Below are 22,573 nucleotides of genomic sequence, written 5' to 3'. Positions count from 1 at the left end.
ACTGGAAAATGCCACAATTTTGGCCCCAACCATACAAGACATATTGTGCTCCTTGATATTGTCCTTCAGATCAGGAAATCGACCCTCAGCAGATTGATCTCGGGCTTGGAGTGATGTTTCTGGTCTCTCCTCAGGTAGCTCGAAGACTTTGACTGCTATAATTTTGAATAAGCTCTTCCATATTTCCAATGTGACCGCATTAATTTGGCTCTTCCTGGAAGCAAATGACAACTAAAAATGCGATTTCGTTTTGGCTTGACAGCTTTTGGAATGGCAGCTCTGAAATGAACTTCTTGGAAATTCTTGCAGCTAATCGTGCTCAGCATGATATCACACTTATAGCCTCTACAACAATTGAAGCGTCCAGAGGTTCACGAGGAAGGGTCAAGGCACCAGGCAAGCGGCCATTCTTCACCCCTGGGTGATCTGCCAGAGGCCAACCCTGAAACTCTGCAATTGGGATGGAGTCAGCCAGAAGATTTGGAGTTGCCAAAGGACTTGGGAAGAAGGGCTAGATCCATCCCTTCATCCTCGTCATCACCCATCCGCAGACCCATTGCATCTCCATTCCTGGGCTTGACCCTTGTAGCTCTGCCACAGCAACCCCTGTTCTTCTTTGCTCTGGGAGGATCAAACCCATATAGAGCAATCCGTTGGAACACACATCCTGTTCCAACATACACAGGGCCCTGCAAACCATCAAGAGCCCTCATATTGACATCAAAGAAGACTGTATTGTGGTTGGCATAGCGATCACTGGGATCAATTCCCTCAAATCTCTGAGGAAATTGAACATAGCAGATACGATCCCCTCCACGATCCACAAAAGGTCCTACGCGCAACGGCGGTCAAAGGAGGTCTCGGTAGCCTGCCCCTCAAATCCAGAACCTCACTAGTTGCCAAAGCCTTTTGAGAAGCAACCACGTCACAAAAAATTAACAGTGCCCAGATGCCTGATCCAACAACCGCTCGACGGCCACCACGAACGCGCACAATCGGTCCACACCACAGTCACAGGGCTTTCACCACGATGAGATCCACGACTCGCAGAAAATGTTCCAATTGTTGGGACAAATCGGAAGCTCAAGCAGCGGTCAAATGGATTGTTTTCTCGGCCTCTTACACGCAGACTTCAGGAAGGTTTGTCAGCCTCAACCACGCGGCTTCCTCCACGCACTTTCATCACGCAAATAAGGCACCGACAATGCCCTCCGCGTAGCCTCCATGCCACTCTCTGCGCAAGAAACGTTGATCAAATATAAAAAATTGGTTTCACCGTTCTTTGATCTGGCAGATGCAATGACACGGATTTGTAGTTCGTTGATCCGACCCCACAGAGTCACAGCCTATTCGCCACAGCCATTGCAGATCGCGACAGCCACCGCTTCTCTTCTAGCGAAGCGCTCAAGCAATCGCAGATCGTCACATATCTTGCAAAGCTCCAATTTGAGAATCAATTTCCAATCACAATAAAGATGTGGAGGCAGATCGGCCCAAAAAGGGTGCTAAAAAAAAACGACCGCTCTGACCGGTTGCAACGTTCGATCGGCTCAGGCTCAGCTCAATTCTCAGCAAGATCGCAATGTCCAGCAATAGCTCCGTAACGAGATTGGAGCATCCAGCAATGGCTTAACTCCTGCAGGTGGGCACAGATCAACTCTCGATCTCCAACACAATGAGGGTTCGAAACTCGAACGGCCTCCTCCAGCAAGCCTACTGCCCAGGGCCTGTTCTCCGAAACAAAGAAGCTTCTAATATGAGTCATGCCTCTGGAAATCGGTATTTTGGCCATGAATTCTGACATTTTGGATGACATACACACCGCCGGTTCATTATGAGCCACTCTTTTGGAGATATCTCTGTGTTTATTCTACAATCTGTTGTAAACTTAATCCGTGGCAGACTCATAGATCTTCCACCAGACACATAATCGTACGCAGATTCAGTCTTCAGGCCATAGCCATTACTTCACACCCTTCCAGAAAATTCGCTGCATATGAAACTAGCAATAACAACAAATGAAACAAACAAACTAATCATCAAACTTTTATTTTCTTCAGCCCAGGAGCAGCCAAGCCCACGAGGGGCTAGGCCCTCAGGTTTTGAAGCTCTGATACCAAGATAAAATAGACACAACAATATATTCTATATCTTTAATGAGGAAATTTACACACATATTTATACAAGCAATAGCTCAAGATAGGAATTCTATCTTAGACGTACAGTAGTGTGGTTGAGAGATTCTCTCAACCACACACTAAACTAGGAGAAACTAAATTCCTATTATGTAGGAACAAACTCCTCAAATGGAGAATTATAACCATAGACAAGTAGGAATTAATTATTTCTAACCGAGGCACCATGTGGCAGTCTGCCGTTGGCCCTCGCAAATCGCATATTGCATTGGTAGGTAGAAAAGGTGTTTCAAATCGGCCCCTAGTAGGTTGGGTTGCGATGTGACCAAATTGAAATCGCAATCGGTGAAAGGGATCAGAGAACAGGTATCGGGCCCGACGCAAGTTAAGTCCCGAATTTGAAAGACCACGAACGTGATAACATTATATGTCACAGTTTAAAACTCTGGTAGGTCGCCGATATCGCAATTGCAACATTTTTCCGAGTAAACAAGACATCTCCCCCCTCCAAAACCCGCCGATTGTGATTTGCGATACGACCAACAGAATATGGCCTGCGGTGTGGAGAAATTATTGCCTAAATAGCGGATTTTGGGGATAATTTGTAGTTTCCTGTCGGTTTTGGAGCATTTTGTGGAACAAAAAGTGGGATAATTGGGAGAAGTCATAACTCCTTCAGTTCTTATCCAAATTTGATGCAAAAATAGTCAATTCTAGCAGCTTTAATTATTCTAAACTCATTGAGACAAGTTGCAGAGGCATCTGAGCATTGTAAACACACTTTTGATGTAATTTGAGCATAATAGAGAGGCCCAAGCCATTGGAAGTTGGACCAAGGAGACGTAGCCTAGGAGGGGTGAACTACTTTATCATGTGCTTGTTGTGTGTTATATTTTGATGTTTTTTGCTATTATATTGTTGTTATTCAGCATATGTTTTTATGTTAAACTACTTATTAAGAAACTCTCATGGGAATCTGTTAATTATGAAAAAGTTTTGAATCCTTAAGCACTTGAAAAAGTAAATGATAAGCATCTTGGGTTTATTTCTGAATGGGGAATTAGCACAACATTACTAATTTGCTCCAATTCAGATCAAGTTGGTATCAGAGCACTGGTTTTGCTTACTAGATTTGGTTTGTGAAAGAAGGATTTAATTGTTTGCAAGTTTATTTCGTGCTCATAAGGTTAAATCTCAAAAGAGGTGAAGGAAAGTTGGTTGAAAGCCCTGAAATTGGGTCAAAGGGAAGAAGAGCAAGGTTGCCAAAGTCTTCTACACCAGTTCAATCTCAAGTTGCAGAAGTTGCAGTTGAGATTCCAACGCCAGGTACAACCTCAAGTTGTAGTTGAGTCTTCAGATAACATGTCTCATGAAGGAGAACCTATCATGATAGAAGATGAGAAGACCTTCAGAAAGGCTTTCTTTTATATGAAAAATATGGTTAAGGTCCTCTATGAAGAGAAGAACAACATATTGCAAGGAGAAAGTTCCAAGCCTCCCAATGGAGAAGGCTCTTCAGGAGGAGGTAATAGAAAAGAAGATAAAGGAAAAGGAAACAATGGGATGGAGACAAGCCTCCACCATCTCCACCATCTTCTTCATCTTCTTCTTCGAAAGCATCTTCACATTATTCCATAAATACCATTGTTACTCATACTCATCATCATCCTTCAAAAGGGGTTGGTAAATCACCTTTCCTGAAGCTTGATGTTAAGTTCGAGTTGCTTATGTACAATGGTGAAGTGAATGCAAAGAAGCTGGATAACTAGATTCGTCAGTTGGAGGTGTATTGTAGAATTCATAACCTTCAAGAGGATGATATCAAAATTCAGTTGGCTTCATTGAGAATGGAGGATGCAACACTTGTATGGTGGGAAGTAAGGACTCAAGACAATATCAAAAAATATGGTAAGATATCTATTTCTTGGTCTTATTTCATTGTTGCTATAAAAACATAGTTCTACCCTTTAGCTCATATGCAAAAAGACATTATGAATTGGAAAAAATTCAGACAGTTGAAAGGTCAAAATGTGGAAGAGTATACTCAAGAGTTTAGGAAAAGAGCTCTTATGCTTGGAGTAGACTTACAGTCACAAGATACCTTGTTGAAATACATAGGAGGTTTGAATAGCTATCTTCAACATACTATTCTTATGTTTAGTCCCACGAATCTTGATGAGGTTTGTGTTCAAGCTACACACCTCAAAGCAAGAGGGAAAAATATACAGGAAGAAAGTAAGAAGAAGCCATTTTAGAGTGTTAAAAAACGAAAGAAGTTTAAAGGAAAGCAAAATAAAAATGCTTTTGTTAAGAAAGAAGGGGAGAAACCCATGTGCATGAATTTTTCCAAGGAAGGACATGATGAAGTACATGGCTGGAAGATTCATCCAAAATTATGACCAAAGAAATTCAACAATAAAGGGAAACAAAAGACCAATGCTGCTGCACAACAAGACTTGGGTTCACACTCAGGGGATGAAACAAAAATCGCAGCCACAACCACCAAAGGAAAAGTCGTGGCAAAAGAAAGCGAAGAGGTCAGAAAAGAGGCAGTTGTAGCAAGTACTAGCGCAACAAATAATACCCACAACGTTTCAAATGAGGAAAACCAAATAGAGTTATTCCATATCCAAGTCATTTCCAAACATATGAAAATCGAGATGTTGTTTGATAGTGGATGCAGGCCAAATTAATTTCTGCAGATTTGGTTAAGAAACTGAATCTGGAAATCGTGGCCCATCGCAAACCATATCTATTGGGATGGATAACCAAGGATGCTAATTTATAGGTCACACAAAAATGTATTTTCAGGTTTGCAATCACCTCTAATTTCATTGGTGAAGTTTAATTAGATGTTGTGCCATTAGATATCTAAGGAATTATGTTGGGAAGTCCGTATTTGTATGACAGGAAGACTGTTTTGCACAGATTTGAGAACAAATACCATTTGTTCAAAAATGGAGTGGAGTACATTGTGAGAGCCCATCGCAGGAAAATTAATTTGTCTTTGGCAAACGCATGTGAAATGAAACGACTGGTTAATTCCAGCAAGAGTCTTGTGCTCCTCGTGATCAAGCAGAAGAATGACACGAAGCAGGAATCCTTTGCAGGTTATGATGTAAAGCTGAAAGCTGAATTGATTGATGTGGTCAATCAATATGGGGACATGTTTCAAGAACCAAAGGGATTGCCACCAAAAAGAGGAATTCAACATGAAATTCAGCTACAATAGGACTGTCCACTCCCAAACATTGGTATGTATCGAATGTCAATTCTGGAAAGTTTAGAAATTAAAAAACAAGTCCATGAATTGTTAGATAAAGGAGTAATTCGTCCTTCTACTTCGCCATGTGGTTCACCAATAGTATTGGTACCCAAGAAAGATGGAACCTGGCACATGTGTGTAGATTATTGAGCTTTGAATAAGATTACAATAAAGAATCAATACCCACTACCTAGAATAGATGATTTGCTAGATTAGTTGAAAAATGCAAAGTATTTCACTAAATTAGACTTGAGAAGTGGATATCATCAAGTTAGAATAGTTGAGGAGGACATATGGGAGACTACTTTTAAAAAAAAGCAGGGATTGTTTGAGTGGCTGGTTATGCCTTCCGGTCTTTGCAATGCTCCAGCTGCATTCATGAGAGTTATGAATGATGTTTTAAGATCATTTCTTGATGAGTTTGCAATGGTCTATTTAGATGATACTTTGATATTCAACAAATCACGAGAAGAGCATGTCAAGCATGTTAGGAAAGTGTTTGATGTCTTGAGAAAAGAATAGTTATTTATGAAGATGTCTAAATATGAATTCGGGAAAACTTCTTTAGTGTATTTGGGCCACATAGTTGGAGGAGGTGAGTTGAAGATTGACCCCTCTAAAGTTTCGGTCATTGTGAATTGGCCAAAACCCAAATTAGTCACATAAGTAAGGATTTTTTTAGGAGCAGGAAGTACTGGAGGAAGTTCATTGCCAATTTCTCCTCCATAGTAGCTCCACTACATGCATTGACCAACGTGAGGGTTGTCTTCTAGTGGGGAGGCAAACAACAAAAAGCATTTGATGCTTTGAAACAGAAGATCAATTCAGCCCCGGTTTTGGCATTGTCGGATTTGAAACAACCATTTGAAATACAAACAGATGCAAGTGACTATGCCATGGGTGCAGTTCTTTTACAACATGGTAAGCCCATTTTATTTCATTCTAAAATTTTTAATGGTGATGTTATTAATTATCCTACGTATGATAAAGAGATTTATGCATTGATGAAAAGTGTGAAGAAATGGAAGCATTATTTGATGGGAAAAGAAATCATTCACATTGATCATCAACCTTTGCAATATTTGCAATCTCAAACCAATTTGCAGCAGTCAAGGCACTTTCTTTGGATGGGATTTTTACAACAATTCCACTTGGTAATCAGGTACAAGAAAGGCATCTATAACAGAGTTGCTGATATGCTTTCTAGACCGGTTGTAAATGTAGCGATTTTACTCAAGAGTAATTATGTTTTGCCTGAGAGTAATGATTAACAATACGCACATGATGCTGACTTTCAAGAGGTATATTTAAACTTGAGTCAAGGTCACCAAGTTGAGGAATTAGACTACCATGTACATGATAATATGTTGTATCATTTGGGAAAACTTTGTGTTCCACAGAGAGAGAGAGAGAGAGAGAGTAAATGTCACAAGGGAAGCACACACTTCTCTTATTGCTGGACATTTCAGTGTAAGTAAAACAGTGGCAAATCCTTAGAGTTATTTTTATTGGCCTCGTATGCTTGAAAGTGTGTCACGTTTTATAAGAGGTTGTTCATTGTGTGTAGTTAGTAATCCTAGTAATATGAAACTATGATTGTACACACCACTTCCAATGTCTTCAAGACCATGGGAAAGTGTTTCTATGGATTTTGTAGGAGGTCTTCCTTTGTCAAGGAAAGGTCATGATTATTTGTATGTAGTTGTGGATAGGTTTAGCAAGATGTGCATGTTAATGCCTTGTAAAAAGAAAATTATAGTTGAATAAACATCTCAACTTTTCTTTCAAAATGTATGGGTTCATTTTGGATTGCCTACTTCTATTGTAAGTGATCGTGATTCTTGATTTGTTGGGAATATTTTGTCAAGTTTATGGAACTTTATGGACACCAAATTGAAGAAAAGTACAACCTTTCATCCGCAAACAGATGGTCAAACTGAAGTGGTAAACATGACAATAATTCATTCGCTAAGAGGATATTGTAGCAAACATCCTAAGTTGTGGGATGAACAGTTGCATTATATTCAACATGCTTACAACCGAGCAAAACACTCTTCTACTCTAACTTCGCCTTTTGAGTCTTGGGTATTTGCCTAAATCATCTTTGGATTTCATCTTTGAGAAAGATGTAGTTGTAGATGGACATAGTGACATAGACAGAGCAAAGAAATTCATTGAGAAAAATTAGTTGATTCACCAAACAATTCAAGAACAACTAGAAAAGAGTCAAGGCAAGTCTAAATCAAGGCATGATAAGCATCGTGTGGATCATCAATTTCAAGCAGGTGATTAAGTTTGGCTATAAATTAGCAAGGAAAGGCTTTTAGGTGAAGGTAAAAAGCTGAAACCAATTCGTTATGGTCCATTTAAAATTCTGGAAAAGATTGGTAATAATTTTGATTCAGATTTAAACAGGAATGAAACAAATTACAAAGATAACCATAAACACAGAGATGCAACGGAAATAATACTTCATTTTATTAATGTAAAATACTGAAATATGCTTACAAATAGAAATGGAAATAAACCACCTAGGGCGATGGTAGCTTATCTCTGAGAAGAGATGTGGCGGATACATGCCTCTGAACTGTGTTACAATGAGGCTCGAAGGCCTATTTATTGTTGAGAAACAATAGAAAACCCTAAACATCCAAATAACTAACCCTAGAAGATGAAACGCCAAACTGTGGGCCCCGTTTGGGTAAACTGGTATATCAACTTCCCGGGGTCGTAAGTTTGGCATACGATCTCTGTTTGACCTGCACAATAACTTGTTAGAAAGATCTATCCGAGAACTAAAACTTTGGGAAGAGAAACATTTGTCCATGGACCCATGTTGTTCACAGTTTTCCCAAAAAATGTCGTTTAGGGCCTCAAAACGGCTCCGAAAGTTTAGGACCCGAAAAACTGCTAAAAATAGTAAACTGCGCTACAACTAAGGAAACTGAAAAGTTGAAAGAAACAATGGTGGGGGTCTAAGTGGACTTGGCGGGTGGCCACCAATATCCACCTGGATCAAATGCTTTCAAGCTTGATTTGCCTTCATATATGCAAATCTATTCTGTTGTTAATGTGGAAAATTTGAGATTATATGAACCTCCTTTGATTGAAGATCAAGGAGAGAATGTTCAAATTCCATCTATTGAAGACTTTTTACTAGAATACATTGATGTGCTTCAGCAAGACATTATACTTGACAGAAGGACAAAGACAACTAAAAGAGGAAATATTGATTATCTTCGGGCCGGTCTCAAAGATACACATCCATCAAAGGCCAAATGGATTTAAGTGAGCAAGGAGAGGGAACAATACCCTCATCTGTTCAATACTGAAAGTGATCCTTTTGGGGTCCAAAAGGGCTTCCAGTGGGGAGTAGTGATCTGGTTCTCAGAATTATGCTCAAAAATCAAAAGTATCAAAATATTCTCAAAACCAGCTTTAGATTGAAGAGCTCTTCATTCTGAATCCAACGGTGTGAACGACACTCGAATCCGAGTTCGTATGCAAAAGTTAGAGCAAGTCAAAGTTCAAGTTTGACTTGCCTACATGGCAGGATTAGGATGATATGGCAAGTCTTCAACGAATAAGGAGCACCAAGTGGGAGTCTGCCATTGGCCCTCGCAAATTGCATATTGCAGTGGTAGGTGGAAAATGTGTTTCAAATTGGCCCCTGATAGGTTGGGTTGTGATTCGATCAAATCGCAATTGAAATCGGTGAAAGGGATCAGAGAATAGGTATCGGCCCCGACCCCGGCAAGATTAGTGATGCGATGTAATGCGATCACATATCACAATCGTAGAAGTAATAGGAATCAGCCCCGATGCAAGTTAAGTCCTAAATGTGAAAAACCCCAGACGTGATAACGTGATATGTCACAGTTTAAAACTTCTGTAGGTCTCTGATATCACAATCGCAACATTTCACCGAGTAAACAAGACAATCCACCTATCGAAACCCGCCGATTTCGATTTGCGATACGACCGACAAAATATGGCCGTGGTGTGGAGAAATTATTTCCCCATTATTGAATTTTGGGCCTAATTTGTAGTTTCTGCCAGTTTTGGAGCATTTTGTGGAACAAATAGTGGGAGAACTAGGATACGTCATAACTCCTTCAATTCTTATCCAAATTTGATGCAAAAATAGTCAATTCTAGTAGTTTTGATTATTATAAACTCATTGAGACAGGTTGCTAAGACATATGAGCATTGTAAACACACTTTTGATATAATTTGAGCATAATAAAGAGGCCCAAGCCATTGGAAGCTGGACCAAGGAGACGTAGCCTAGCATGGGTGAACTCCTTTATCATGTGCTTGTTGTGTGTTATATTTTGATGTTCTTTGCTATTATATTGCTATTGTTCAACATATGTTTTTATGTTAAACTGTTTATAACATTTACATAAGAAACTCTCATGGGAATCTATTAATTATGCAAAAGTTTTGAATCCTTAAGCACTTGAAAATTAAAATGATAAGAATCTTGGGTTTATTTCTAAATGGGGAATTAGCACAACATTACTAATATGCTTCAATTCAGATCACATGGGTACACTGGGATTTAGCTCACCCCCTCCCCTTTTTTGCATAACTTAGTTGGGCCATGAATTTTTCCCTAGGAGTTTGATGCAACTAAAAGAAAAGGAAAAAGCATATCATGGCCAAAACAAAGTAACAAAAGAAAGAAAATTACAAAATGCAAAATATGGCCAAGACATTAACACTATCACGTGGAAAAAAGCTAAAAATGAGCATTTGGTATGGATTATGGGGTGAATTGGAAGAAGGAAGGGTTTTGATCATGATTTTGTTCACTCACCTTAAATGGGGGGATTAATCTTCAATCATAATCTTGTGGGACCACCATTAATGGCCCATGGATTTAGGAAGGGCACTACTTGGGAAATCCTAATTGAGATTACATGGTCCCATTTTCACCATTCCATACTTATCACTTCCCTCCATACATTATGAACCCTATACTCCACTTCCCATCTCCAAGTCCACTTGACCATGGTACACTGGGATTTAGCACACCCCCTCCCCCTTTTTGCATAACTTAGTTGGGCCAAGAATTTTTCCCCATGAGGTTGATGCAAATAAAAGAAAAGGAAAAACATATCATGGCCAAAACAAAGTAACAAAAGAAAGAAAATTACAAAATGAAAAATATGGCGAGGACATTAACATTAGAACGTGGACAAAAGCTAAACATGAGCTCTACCCCTTATCATTATGGCCATCACGTAGTTTTTGCGGCCTGTTTTTCCCTACCATATCATGGAAAGGAACCTTGCATGTACTAACCCCTGGTGGGCAATGAATTTCCCCACCACTAAGGGGGTAACCACTGTTACACATCATTCAAAGCATGTTGTCATTTCCTAGAGCTTGTGGCAGTAATACAAAGAAAAAGCAATAGAAAGAAAAATGCAATAAGAGGGGCGGAAAAACAAAGGACGAGGTAACTCATGCATCCACAATCACTCCCTCCTCACACCTGAATGCGCAGAATGTGGAATTCCTCATCATTGCTACCCCTCTGACAATGGAATTTGGCCCTAAGACCCATTTTCCCCTATGCTCCACCATTATTCACATGACACTCAATGATTGAAGGATGTACTAGGGACATCTCTTTCCCCTTAAGGGTTGGGAACACCTAATAGGGTTGTCCATTATCCACTCCTATCTATGGAGGTAACAATATTACCTGATCAAAGCCCCAAATTTGGAAGGTATGTCGTGTATGAAGTGTCATTGTCCCTGATTAACAAGCTTGGTCCACTTAGATGCACTAATGATTATTGTACCTAATGTTGAAGATGTAGTGTTGGATATTGTGTGTGATTGGCAGGTGGTTTTCATCATGGGTTTAGTAACTTCACTGGAGCTTGAGCCCACTAGAGGAGCATATGACACCCTACAAGTGAAGTGTTGAGAAGCATGGGACTCTTGTTACTTACATAGCATCATCAACACCTCAGAGGGCTTGCACTTTGCCCCATTTTATTCATGAGATGATGCACTTGGACCAACGTTCCCCAACCAACTTGGCAATGATCACATGGTTTGGTAGCTGATATGAGGCCTAAATGAGGTTTGTATCACACCTTGAGACATGGTAGGGCTAGCGTCATCCTTAGAGCCCTTAATGTTGGAGAAAAACTAAGTTATTTCATCACTAGGAGACCCATGAGACCATTTTTTGTGCCCTAGGCCCAAAATTAGGGTCCATGGTATGATTTGCATGGAAGTGTAGGGGCCAACCTCTAGACCTTGACTTTTGGAATCCTCTAGACTCATTTTAGCGTTAGAGAAGCACAACGCTTGCCTAAAGGAGGCCTATGCATGCATGACGTCAAGATTTCGACCCTCCTATGGGTTAATTATTATGTTTTCACATTGGCTATAAGGTCAGCTTGTGACTTTACATAGTATTTTCCGATTTGTTTATTAGTTAAGGAGCTAATAGGTTAAAATTAGACATCATTATACACCTATATTAGAGAGATCTCATTTGATCTCTCTCATCGTCAACTTTGTGAATTTGGACCTATTTAGAGAACTCGCACTTGCTTCTTGTGGGTGAATTGGAGGTCATAAGATGCACATTGGAAAGTGAATTTTGGATATTATTTGGAGCTATTATTGGTTTAATGGAATGGCATATTGCATGTTATCTTGTAAGTGAATTCTATTGTTGAATATCTTTCTTGAATGTCTAATGCATGGATCTATTGATTCTATGTTAAATTTCATGCCCTAATTTGTTGAATATCAATTTATTGAAGAATATCTAGATGAATTTTGTACGCATTACTCATCATAGCATGTAATGAATGTTCCTAGTGGTGATCTTCTTGTAGCTCTCCCATGAAACTCCATTTTTCCATTGAATGGGTAAATGCTGGAAATTTGATAGCTAGGGCATCAAATTTCAACCTCTTTGGTAACAAATTTGGCTTATCTTAAGAATCCTAGACTCAAAATTCCTATAGGACAAGTCACTAGTGCTACACTTGGTGATCATCTTGAAATTTCATCTATAAATTTCTCTCCTTAAATTTGGTCCCTTTAAGGCTAGGAAGGAGAATCTATGGCTTAGAGCGAAATTTTAGGAAGGAAGGATTTTGGTGTTTGAGAGCCTAAAAATCAAGAGGTAGGCCTTAACTACATGACCTATCATTTTGGTGGGAATCCACTCAAACTTCATCCATAAAATCTCTTTTCCTAGGTGTTGCCCTAAGAGGGAAACCATAGCTTCTTCTCCCTCAAATTGAGGACTTTCTTGAAGGTTTCACGAGCCTTGTAATTGTTGGAATCCATCACAAGGAACCTTTTCTCTTTTGTCTTGACCTTTGGAACTCCCATTATTGTCAAATACATCAAACCCTAGATCTTGCACCTCCCTTTTCGAGGTCTTTTCACTGACAATGAATTATTTCCTTAAAGAAGCCTTTGAACTTATATTGTATGTCTCTCTTGAATGAGCCCTAGTGAGATCATCATATACTTTTTCTACAACCTATCTATCTTAGAATTATTTATTCCTCTTTTACCATGACTCCACCCATCGATGAAAATCATTAAAGAGCAGGGGCGTTTGGCTGAGGTGACATCGAGTCTCTACCCAACTAGTTTATGCCTTATAGGGTTTCCCTCTCCAAGTCTTACTGGATTTTGTGGTAACGAGGAATTTGTACATACTTATTTTATCAAGATTTAAAGATTCATTAAGAGAATCCAGAAGTATCTTTTAGCTATTTTACAATAATTATCATACCAAGGGTTGGTATTATTTTCTTTATATGACACCTGAATAGAGAACTTGTTAATGGAAGTAGAGAGGGTTGTAGTAAAATTTTGATAGATGTTTTTGATGTTATCATTATAAGTTAACATGTGTAAATCCCTATATAAATCCTTTACTAAAGAGAACACTTTTACTTTTATTTAAAAGTCGGTGCCTTTAATTCTCACAATTTTCTTTGTTGAAATACTAAAACAGGGGGTGAATCAATATTTCATTCAATTGTTATTTATGCCAGTTAAGTTTTTCACAAAATGAACCAGAAGTTAAGAAAAATAATAGGTTTTATTAACAAGGAATTGAGGACACCAATCCTATAAACAAGCTTCAACTTATACAAAAAGTTTCAAGGCTCCAACCTTGACCAAATTTCCCAAAACACCAATCTTGGCGAGGACACCAATCCTCTTAATCAAGCACCAACTCGATAGAAATAAGACACCAATCCACTAGGTTTTAATAGTAAAAAGAAAGTAACCAAACCACATCAATATTGTCTACAAGTATAACAAAATATGCAACTATCTCTTCAATCAAGGTCACTAAATGATTTCTCTTCCAGATATTTCTTCAAGTCCAAGATTATTCCCTTAGGTCTAGAATGGATGGCTTCAGAAGTCTTTCATTTTAAATCTTGTCACAATGTTTTCGATGAGCCTCCACAAAATGTGCCACTATACTCCTCCACAGGTCTACAAAATATGCCACTATAATCCTCCACAAGTCTGCAAAATATGCCACTGTATTTCTCCACAGTTTCGCAAGCTCTAAATATATCACTCCACGGGTTTGCAAAATGAAATCTTCACAAGTCCCTAGGTCTAAGTATGATTACCACATGTACACTTCCACAAATCCGTAGGGAGATACCACACAGGTCTTGAGCTATAACTCTATAAATCCACAGGGAGATGACACTATATATATGCAAAACAAAAGGGATTGTCACAGGTCTATAGGAGTATCCACTTATTACAAGCCCGTAAGAGTATCTTCTTATTACAGGTCTGCAGGAGTAGACACTTTTCATAGGTCTGCACCACAGAAGGTTTGAATAATCTCTTCAAATTTATACCTTCATACTCTATACATCATTTTTTCCCCTAAGCTCACAAGATGTGAACTTTATTCTTCACCTTTTATCTCTTTTCTCCTGCTCTATGGATTGATCCTCGACGAATGGACTTTGACTTGTATTTATATCATTTGTAATAGGGTTGAAAGGTCATGATTGTTGGTTAAGGAGATGACTTATGTTGGTGAAGTCGACCTAAAAGAAAATATATTTTTTGGCTTTTTAGAAAGGTAATTAGTTCATGATTAGGGGTTTAGGGGATTTATGAAACAATATATGGTTGTAGTGGATATAACGTTGAGGGCAAAGGGTAGGACATGAGATTGATTTATTAGAAGTTGCACTTAATTATGTTAGGATGTGATCATTATGGATCTTAAAGTATTAGGGTATATGGATCAATTTATTTATTTATGCTAGGGATTTTAGGTCAATATGAGCATTATGCTAGGATTTTATCAAACAACTTAAAGGCTAGTGGCTAGGGTTTTCATCATCGATAAGTAATGATAGGGTTAGGATTTCTTTAAAAGGTAAGGAACAAGGACTAGGGTTTCAATAAAACTAGAGAGCTAACTCTTCTCAGTAAAGGGCTTAGCCTACAACATGGCTAGTCATGACGTCATATTGACATCAATGACAACCTTATCCAACAATCTCCCCCTTTGTCACTGATAGAAATACTTTCCTTCTTCTGACATTCTCTCCTCCTTTGACATCAATGGAAACTTCATCAGATGATGCTCCCCCTGTTATGGTGTTGCTCCCCTTTTCATGGTGCTACTCCCCTTGTTATTATGTTGCTCTAATGAGATGGAAGAGTGATAACCCCCATCTTTTGGCAAAGATATTCAAATGCTTCTCGCGCTAGGGGTATTGTGAATATATCTGCAATTTGTTCCTTTATATTGACATAATTCAATCTAGCTTTATGTTCTGTAACTTTTTCTCGGAGAAAATGATATTTGATTGGGATATGTTTTGTCTTTGAATCCATCACCAAATTCTTTGAAAGGTTGATGGCACTAGTGTTTTCACAGTAGATGGTAATTGGTTGATTAGTTTCTATGTTGACATCTTTGAAAGCTTCCTTCATCCATAGGATTGGTATATAACAATCTGCGACAACTATGCATTTGGATTTAGTTGTGGAAAGAGATATAGATGAATACTTTTTGCTAAGCCAGGATATAAGACAATCTCCCATAGAAAATGCATTCCCACTAGTTATTTTTTGATCGTCCATGCTTCCTGCCCAATCTACATCAGTGTATGACATCAAGGTAATTGTCGTGCTCTTAGGATAGCATAGCCCAAAATAAAGAGTACCTTTCAGATATTTGAGCATTCTTTTTACTGCCATCAAATGAGATTCTTTGGGGGTTGATTGGTATCTTGCCACCATTCTTAGTACATGCATAATATATGGTCATGAAGTTTTTAGATATAGGAGGGCTCCAATCATTGATTTGTAAAGAGTAGCATCTATTGAAGGGGATTCATCATCCTTACTTAGTTTTCAATCTGTAGTCATAGGTGTGCTCACAATAGCACATTTTTCAATCCCAAATTGCTTAAGCATATTTCTAAGATATTTTGCATGTGATATGGACATGCCTACTTTGGTTTGAGTTACTTGAAGTCCAAGAAGTAGGATAGATCACCAATCATCGACATCTCAAATTCTTTTAACATATTTTGAGCAAATTCATGACTTATTTCATCATTGTTGTTGCAAAATATCAGGTCATCAACATACATAAGTGTGATTAACAATTTGTCTTTGTCTATCTTCATGTAAAGATTACTTCCAGCTACTCCCTTTTTGAAGCCTTGTTGTTGTAGATAATGATATAGTCTCTCATACCAAACTATTGGAGCTTGTTTTAATCCATACACGTCTTTCTTCAATTTTCAAACCAAGTCTTTTCCTTTCACTAGATCGAACCCTTTTGGTTGTTCCATGTAAACTTCTTCCTTTAGGTCACCATTTAGAAATGTTGATTTTACATCCATTTGATAAACTTTGAAACCTTTTGAACAAGAAAATGCCAAGAACATCCTTATAGATTCCAATCATGCTACAGGAGAAAATGTTTCTTCAAATTTAATTCCTTCAATTTGTGAGTACCCTTTGCATACCAACCTTGCCTTGTTTCTGATGATTTGTCCATCTTCATTCATCTTATTCTTGAACACCCACTTGGTTCCTATAACATTCTTGTCTTTTGGATGAGGTACTAATTCCCAAGTTCTATTCTTTTCGATTTGATGCATATCTTATTCCATTTATTTTATCCAATAAGGATCCTTACTAGCTTGAGTGAATTTTTTTGGTTCTATCATGGATAGTAAGGCAACATTATTCCTTTTTGGTGTATTAATCATCTTCCTTTGAGTTTGTATTCCATCATCTACATCTCCAATAATTTGATCTTTCGAATTATGCTTTTGAACAAATTTTACCCTTGATGGAGTTTGAGATGGTTCCTTTTGACTTTCTTGCTCCTTTTCTTCCTTTATAGTATCATCTTCAAATTCTCCAAGAATAGGATCTTCTTCAATGGTTTCGACTTATTTTTCAGGAAGTGCCTCATCAATCTTCACATCAATGCTTTCAACTACTTTTCGTAACCGATTGTTGTAGCATTTGTAGGCTTTGCTTCTTGTAGAATATCCAAGAAATATTCCTTCATCAACTCGAGAATCAAACTTGCCTAGTGAATCATCATTGATCTTCATAAAGAATCTACTTCCAAATATTCTGAAATATTTTACTGAAGCAAGTCTTCCTTTCCATAGTTCATATGGAGTTTTGTCACTATTGTTCGAATTTGAGCCCTATTCATAGTATATATTGTTACTCCAACTGCTTCTGTCCAAAATTTTGGTTGCAAATCAGCTGCAAGTAACATCAGTATTGCCATCTCTTATACTGATCTATTCCTTATTTTAACTACTTCATTTTTCTATGGAGTTATAACAATGCATAGTTCCCTTTTGATTCCATGTACTTCACAAAATTCATTGAATTCTTTTGAAGTAAATTCTCCACCTCTATATGTTATAAGACACTTGATTTTTTATTCCCTTTCATTTTTGACAAGAGCCTTGAAATTCTTAAATCATTCTAGTGCCTCAGATTTAAATATTATGAAAATTACCCACATCATTCTAATATAATCATCTACAAATAATACAAAGTACCTTTCCCCTTGTAGAGCTATAGTTTTGGTGGGTCTGCATAGATCTAAGTGGATGATCTCCAAATAATTTGATGTTGAGAATTCCTTGGACTTGAAGATGGTTGTTGTTTGCTTTCCATGTTGACATGGTGCAAAAATAACTTTTTCAGGTTTTGAAATTATGGGAATATCTCTTATGCTTGTGTTTTGTTGATCTTTACCAAATTGTCAAAGTTTAGATGCCTCAACCACTTATGCCATAACCAAATTTCATTTGCTTGACTTATGTAGCATTTTTCTTCTTGAATTTCACTGAGAACATACACATTATCTGATGTTTTTACTCCTCCCACAAGTTTTCCAGAAGAATACTTTATTATCTCACAATCCTTGGCACTCAAAATAATGCCATGTCTTTGGTCACAAATTTGGATGACACTTATAAGATTGTGTTAATTCCTCCAACGAGTAGAGAATTTTGTGCTTTGCCCTTGCCATTGACAAGAGTCATTGTTCATTTACAAACAATCTTAGTAGATCCACTTTCAAAAGATATATTTCCATATTTTTTTTCCAACGAGATAAACTTCTTTTGGTCACCAATCATGTGCTTAGAACATCCACTATCTACAAACCATTTGTTTTTCTCATTTTGTGCACACAAGGTTAGACCACATATATCTGCAGTAGATTCCTTTTTTCTCCAAATCTTTCCTTTAGGGTTAAAAGGACAAAATTGTGCTTCATGATCTATATTATTACATTTGGATCATTCTAAACTATATTTTGACAAAGGATCAAATGCTTTATAAGTCTTAATCAGAGCTTGTTTCCATGAATCAATACATTTATTACTTATTGCTTCCATTAGCCTTGTAATGCTTAGCTTGGTGTTGGCTTGAGGGGGCCTGACCAAGGTTCAATGTTAATTAGCCAAACGAATCCCTACACTGTTGGCCCTTTCGGCATCAGCCCGCGGAGCGCAGACCAAAGTCTCACCCGAAGCAGTATGGGGGGAATGTTGGAACCAAGTTTCTGCACCCTGAGATGGTTGTGATGTCATTTTATTCCATTTATTCCTGCCTTCGCGCAAGTCACTTCTCTCTAGGGCTTTCTAGACGAGCCCTGTATTCCGCCCTTCAGTACCTCCGTGAAAGGGTACGTCTGACCTTCGCACAACCCTAACCCTTGATCTAGACTCTTTCGTGTTGCTGCGACAGCGTATTGCATAGATTATCAAGTTATCTTAAGAATCTTACTTGTCTTATTAGATACTCACAGTTAGCAACACGTAAACAAATATTCTTATATGCATTCAGTTATCCAACATAATCATACACATTCGCGCATCACAGAAGCATTATAAAGGAAATTCATACATAAAATGGTAAGATGCATTAATCGGAATCAAGACATAGAAATTTGCATAATAGTTCTCTTTATTAATCTATTCCAAGTGACTATAAACTCTATCCACCCTGCTAACACAGTTGCAGAGGTCCGTGCACTCAGCTGCGAACTTCCAACCTAGGCCTCTGCGCACTCAAATGTAGAGCCTCTACCTACGTTATGACCCAAAACTTAGACTTATTACTTCAGATTTATCACTCTCTTCTCTCGTGTGTCCCTAAAACTACTTAGAGCTTAGCTCTTTTTATACAATCCCATGGTTCGCGGACCATGGGTAGATCTCTTACAGCCGATTTTACTTTACAAAACTAAGGGCGGACAACCCTTTATGAATTATAACACCTACATGCTCCGTGACCACAAAATGCAGAGTCTTTACAAGTTTCTTACAAAATTTGACTAAAATATGGGATTTTAGCCCCAAAACTACCCTTTGGGGGATCCCTTTCCCAACAGGCCCCCAACACAAATATTGTGAATCGCCCTCGAGTCACTTGGTAGGCACAAAGATATTTGCATGAAGTCCTTCCAACTTGACCCGTATGACCGCAACCTTGGCTGTGCACTGAGTTGCCGCTTGCTTCGCGTCTTCCACTGTCTGCTCGGTCACTGCTCCTGCGCTGTCAGCTTGAAGCTTTTGTTGTGTTGCCTGCAGAGTCACAAGATTGCCTTCGATATTCCCTGTCACTGCGTATGCCTCATCCAGGAATGGCTTTAGTCTCGCCTTGAGCACTGCTTCCTTATGTAGCACTACATCCACTTGTTCCTTCAGCTGCTTGGTCTCCTGCAACTTGGCTAGTTTCTATGTTAGCGTGACGGTTCGCGCTGTGCCCTTAACCTCATCTTAGTGCTATTGGAGATTGCGTGCTTCCATCTCTAGCATCTGCACATTGGGATCCTCCTGCAAGCTTGTTAGGACCTCAAATGACTGCTCAAACAATTGTGTGCAGTCTGCTACTGCACTGTCCACTGCCGCTACTGCTTCTATGACAGCGGTTGCCCACTGTTCCTTCAGTTCTGGTAGAGTTGAAGGCTAGGCCCTCAATTGTAACTCTGTAATTTGCAGGTTCAACTCCAACTAAACCCGCGCCATCTCAGTTCGAGTGTCATGCACCCCTGTGGCCAACTTGTGGATGTGTAGCTCAATTGGCTCCTCCTCCAAAATAGCCAACTCTAGGACCATTTTGCATGCCTCCTCAACGACCTGCAAAATGTGCTTTCTCTAATTGGTCGCCTTGGTCTCAGCAACAATGGCATCATTTCTCTGTAGGGCCATCTGCTCATTGTTGATCGCTGTTCACTGATCACCTGGAGGGCACAGTGCTCTTGGGCCCTCAGTTTTGCAATTACTCCATCCTACAAGAGGTGGAATGCTTCACGCGGGAGCATTGCCAGGTTCAATCCGACTCCCTTTAAGGTGCTGAGAGTGGGCCTATCAGGTTCATTCCCTGTGGTCAGTGCTCCATCCGGCAACACTATTGCACTGGAAGTCTTAGTGCGTAGCATATCGGCAGCCTCTAAAGTGTCGATCACCAAGCTGACAGACACCGTACCAGCCTGTGACATGCGGGTCTGCAACTCCTGCAACCTTGTCTAGATAGCCCCTAAGATGATATGCTGCTGCTGGTCAAACTGTTTCAGGGCCTCTACGATGACATCCCTCACTGTGTCGTCGATATCATGTAAATTGCCCTTTGTTAGTGTGATGGGGTCCAGCGAGGTCTTGGTCGCCTTTGATTTCTTCCTGGGCCCTCCTTTCTCCAGCTCTCTTGGGCGCTTGATGCGGGCGGACGTCTCCTGAGGGTCTGCGCCGTGCTGTTCATCTGTCTCCTCCTTGGTCTTAGGTGAAGGTGACCTCGCGCCTTTGTCAGAGCCCTGCTTTGTCCCACCTGTCTGCTTCCTTGTCTGTTGCGCGGCCTCGCGCTCCGCCTGAGCCTTATCAACAACCTCCTTCTTCCTCTTTTCTGCCAATTGTGTCATCTTAAGCTTGGCCTCCTCCTTTTCTTTTGCGCGGCGAACTTGCTTCCACCCACCGCCAAATCTATTGTAGAGTGCCACTCTACCAGCCATATATCAAGCATCGCATCAATGGCATCATCCGTTGCCAGATACGGTAAGTCGTACAATTTCTGCGTAGGGTCCTTCTACGCCTTGAGGGATACTCGATGGAAGTCTTCTTTAAACTCGACATAGCCCTGCAAGTTGGTGTACATCGTAGGCGACAATCGTGGCTTATGATTGATGGCCATCAAGATGCCCATTTCCATCAAGATCCAAAAGATCTTGTTGTCCCTGACACGCTACGCGTCCTTGGTCACCTACAACGAAGTGTACTTCACTGCTTCTAGGAGGTCTAGCACGACTGAAGGGAACTAGCTATCCTCTGGTAGCTCCCATGCTACCATCATAATTGACAGCAAGAGCCATGCTAGTGGAACTTCTTGTTGAGCTCTTATGCTTCGTGACAGTTTGCCAGGAACTCTTCGCGAAGGTAGTCCGACCAGTTGAACTGGACTCCTTCAGTGCATTGTGCTGCTAGCGCGACGATAGGCGCCAACACCTCATCTGCGCGTCACTTCCTCATCACCTTCCCCACTAAGACCTGTGTGGCTACCTTCATAGCGGGGTTACAGATACTGGATATAGCGTATCCATGCGGCTTATTCACCAGTTTAAATTTTTCTTTCATTGACTTCGCGAGAGCCTGTTCGCCACCTTTTCTGCTAAAGATCATGGCCGGATTCTCTCATGTATATGGCAGTCGCGTTATCTGATGAATCAACCTATCTGTGATGGGTAGCGGCTCCTCCAGACATAGATACCCATCATGCACCAAGCACAACAGCTGCTTGATGACTAAAATTGTTACCGAGGTGTGGTTATAGTGCGACACCCAGAGCAGGTTAAGCAACCCTGCCTTTTCTACTCCCTTGAGCCACCTCCGCAGCTCCATTGTGGTCATTCCCGAATTTGTATCAATGATGTGGCGCATTAGCTGTTCGATTGCCAAGTGTGGGAACTTCTCGTGGTCCGCCAAGTCCCAGTCTTCAAGTTTTAGCAGCGGCACGTGTGCCAAGCGTGGATCATCGAAAACAATTTCATCCGGCAGCAGAGGGGTTTATAGGGGAGTCGTACTCTCATCAATGTCCTTCGGCACCTTGGACTTAGGCTTGCACGGAGGGACATACTCTAACAACTGAGTAATAAGGTCCATGCCCTCAGCTTCAACCTCCTCAACTTCAACTCCCACATCCTCATCATCCATTGGGATGTATTTAATATCTTCGTCATCTGGTTCTAAGTTTATGGCCTTGCCTTTCTCCTTTGCAGTGGGCTTTGGTGGGTTTCTCCTTGGCGATGCACACACCGGTATGTTAGGCTGCTTGCCCTTTTTATCCTTCACGGTTTCTTTAGTTGGGGTCGGCTTCGGTCTCGGCGTTCATGGTGATTTAGGGACTTCAGCGAGCACCTTGGCAACCTCTGGAGAAGCTACTTCTGCCTCCATCTCAACTTCCAGTGTTGACTCCTCTCCTTTGGTATCTCTAACTTCTGCAGGTGCCGACATGATTTTATGCAAGAACTCTTGTGTTTCCATCCGCAGTATTTCCAACACTCTCTGGGCAGCCTATGGGTTCACCTATTCCACCATCTAGGGGGAACCACCTCTACCCTATGTACCTCCTACTT

At 39.9% G+C, this 22,573-nt stretch overlaps 1 pseudogene; it reads right to left on the bottom strand.

Moving 5' to 3' along the window:
* Nucleotides 1–467: 467 nt before the first annotated feature.
* On the bottom strand, nt 468–22,451 carry LOC149185666 (cellulose synthase-like protein D2 pseudogene; annotated as a pseudogene).
* Nucleotides 22,452–22,573: the final 122 nt, after the last annotated feature.

Source organism: Pinus tabuliformis, chromosome 3_1 (assembly GCF_031772625.1).
Source record: "Pinus tabuliformis cultivar Carrire ecotype Pingquan chromosome 3_1, CPIR1, whole genome shotgun sequence".
NCBI classification, from domain to species: Eukaryota; Viridiplantae; Streptophyta; class Pinopsida; order Pinales; family Pinaceae; genus Pinus; species Pinus tabuliformis.
Note: the sequence above shows the minus strand (reverse complement) of the source record. Positions and strands in the feature narration are given on the sequence as shown.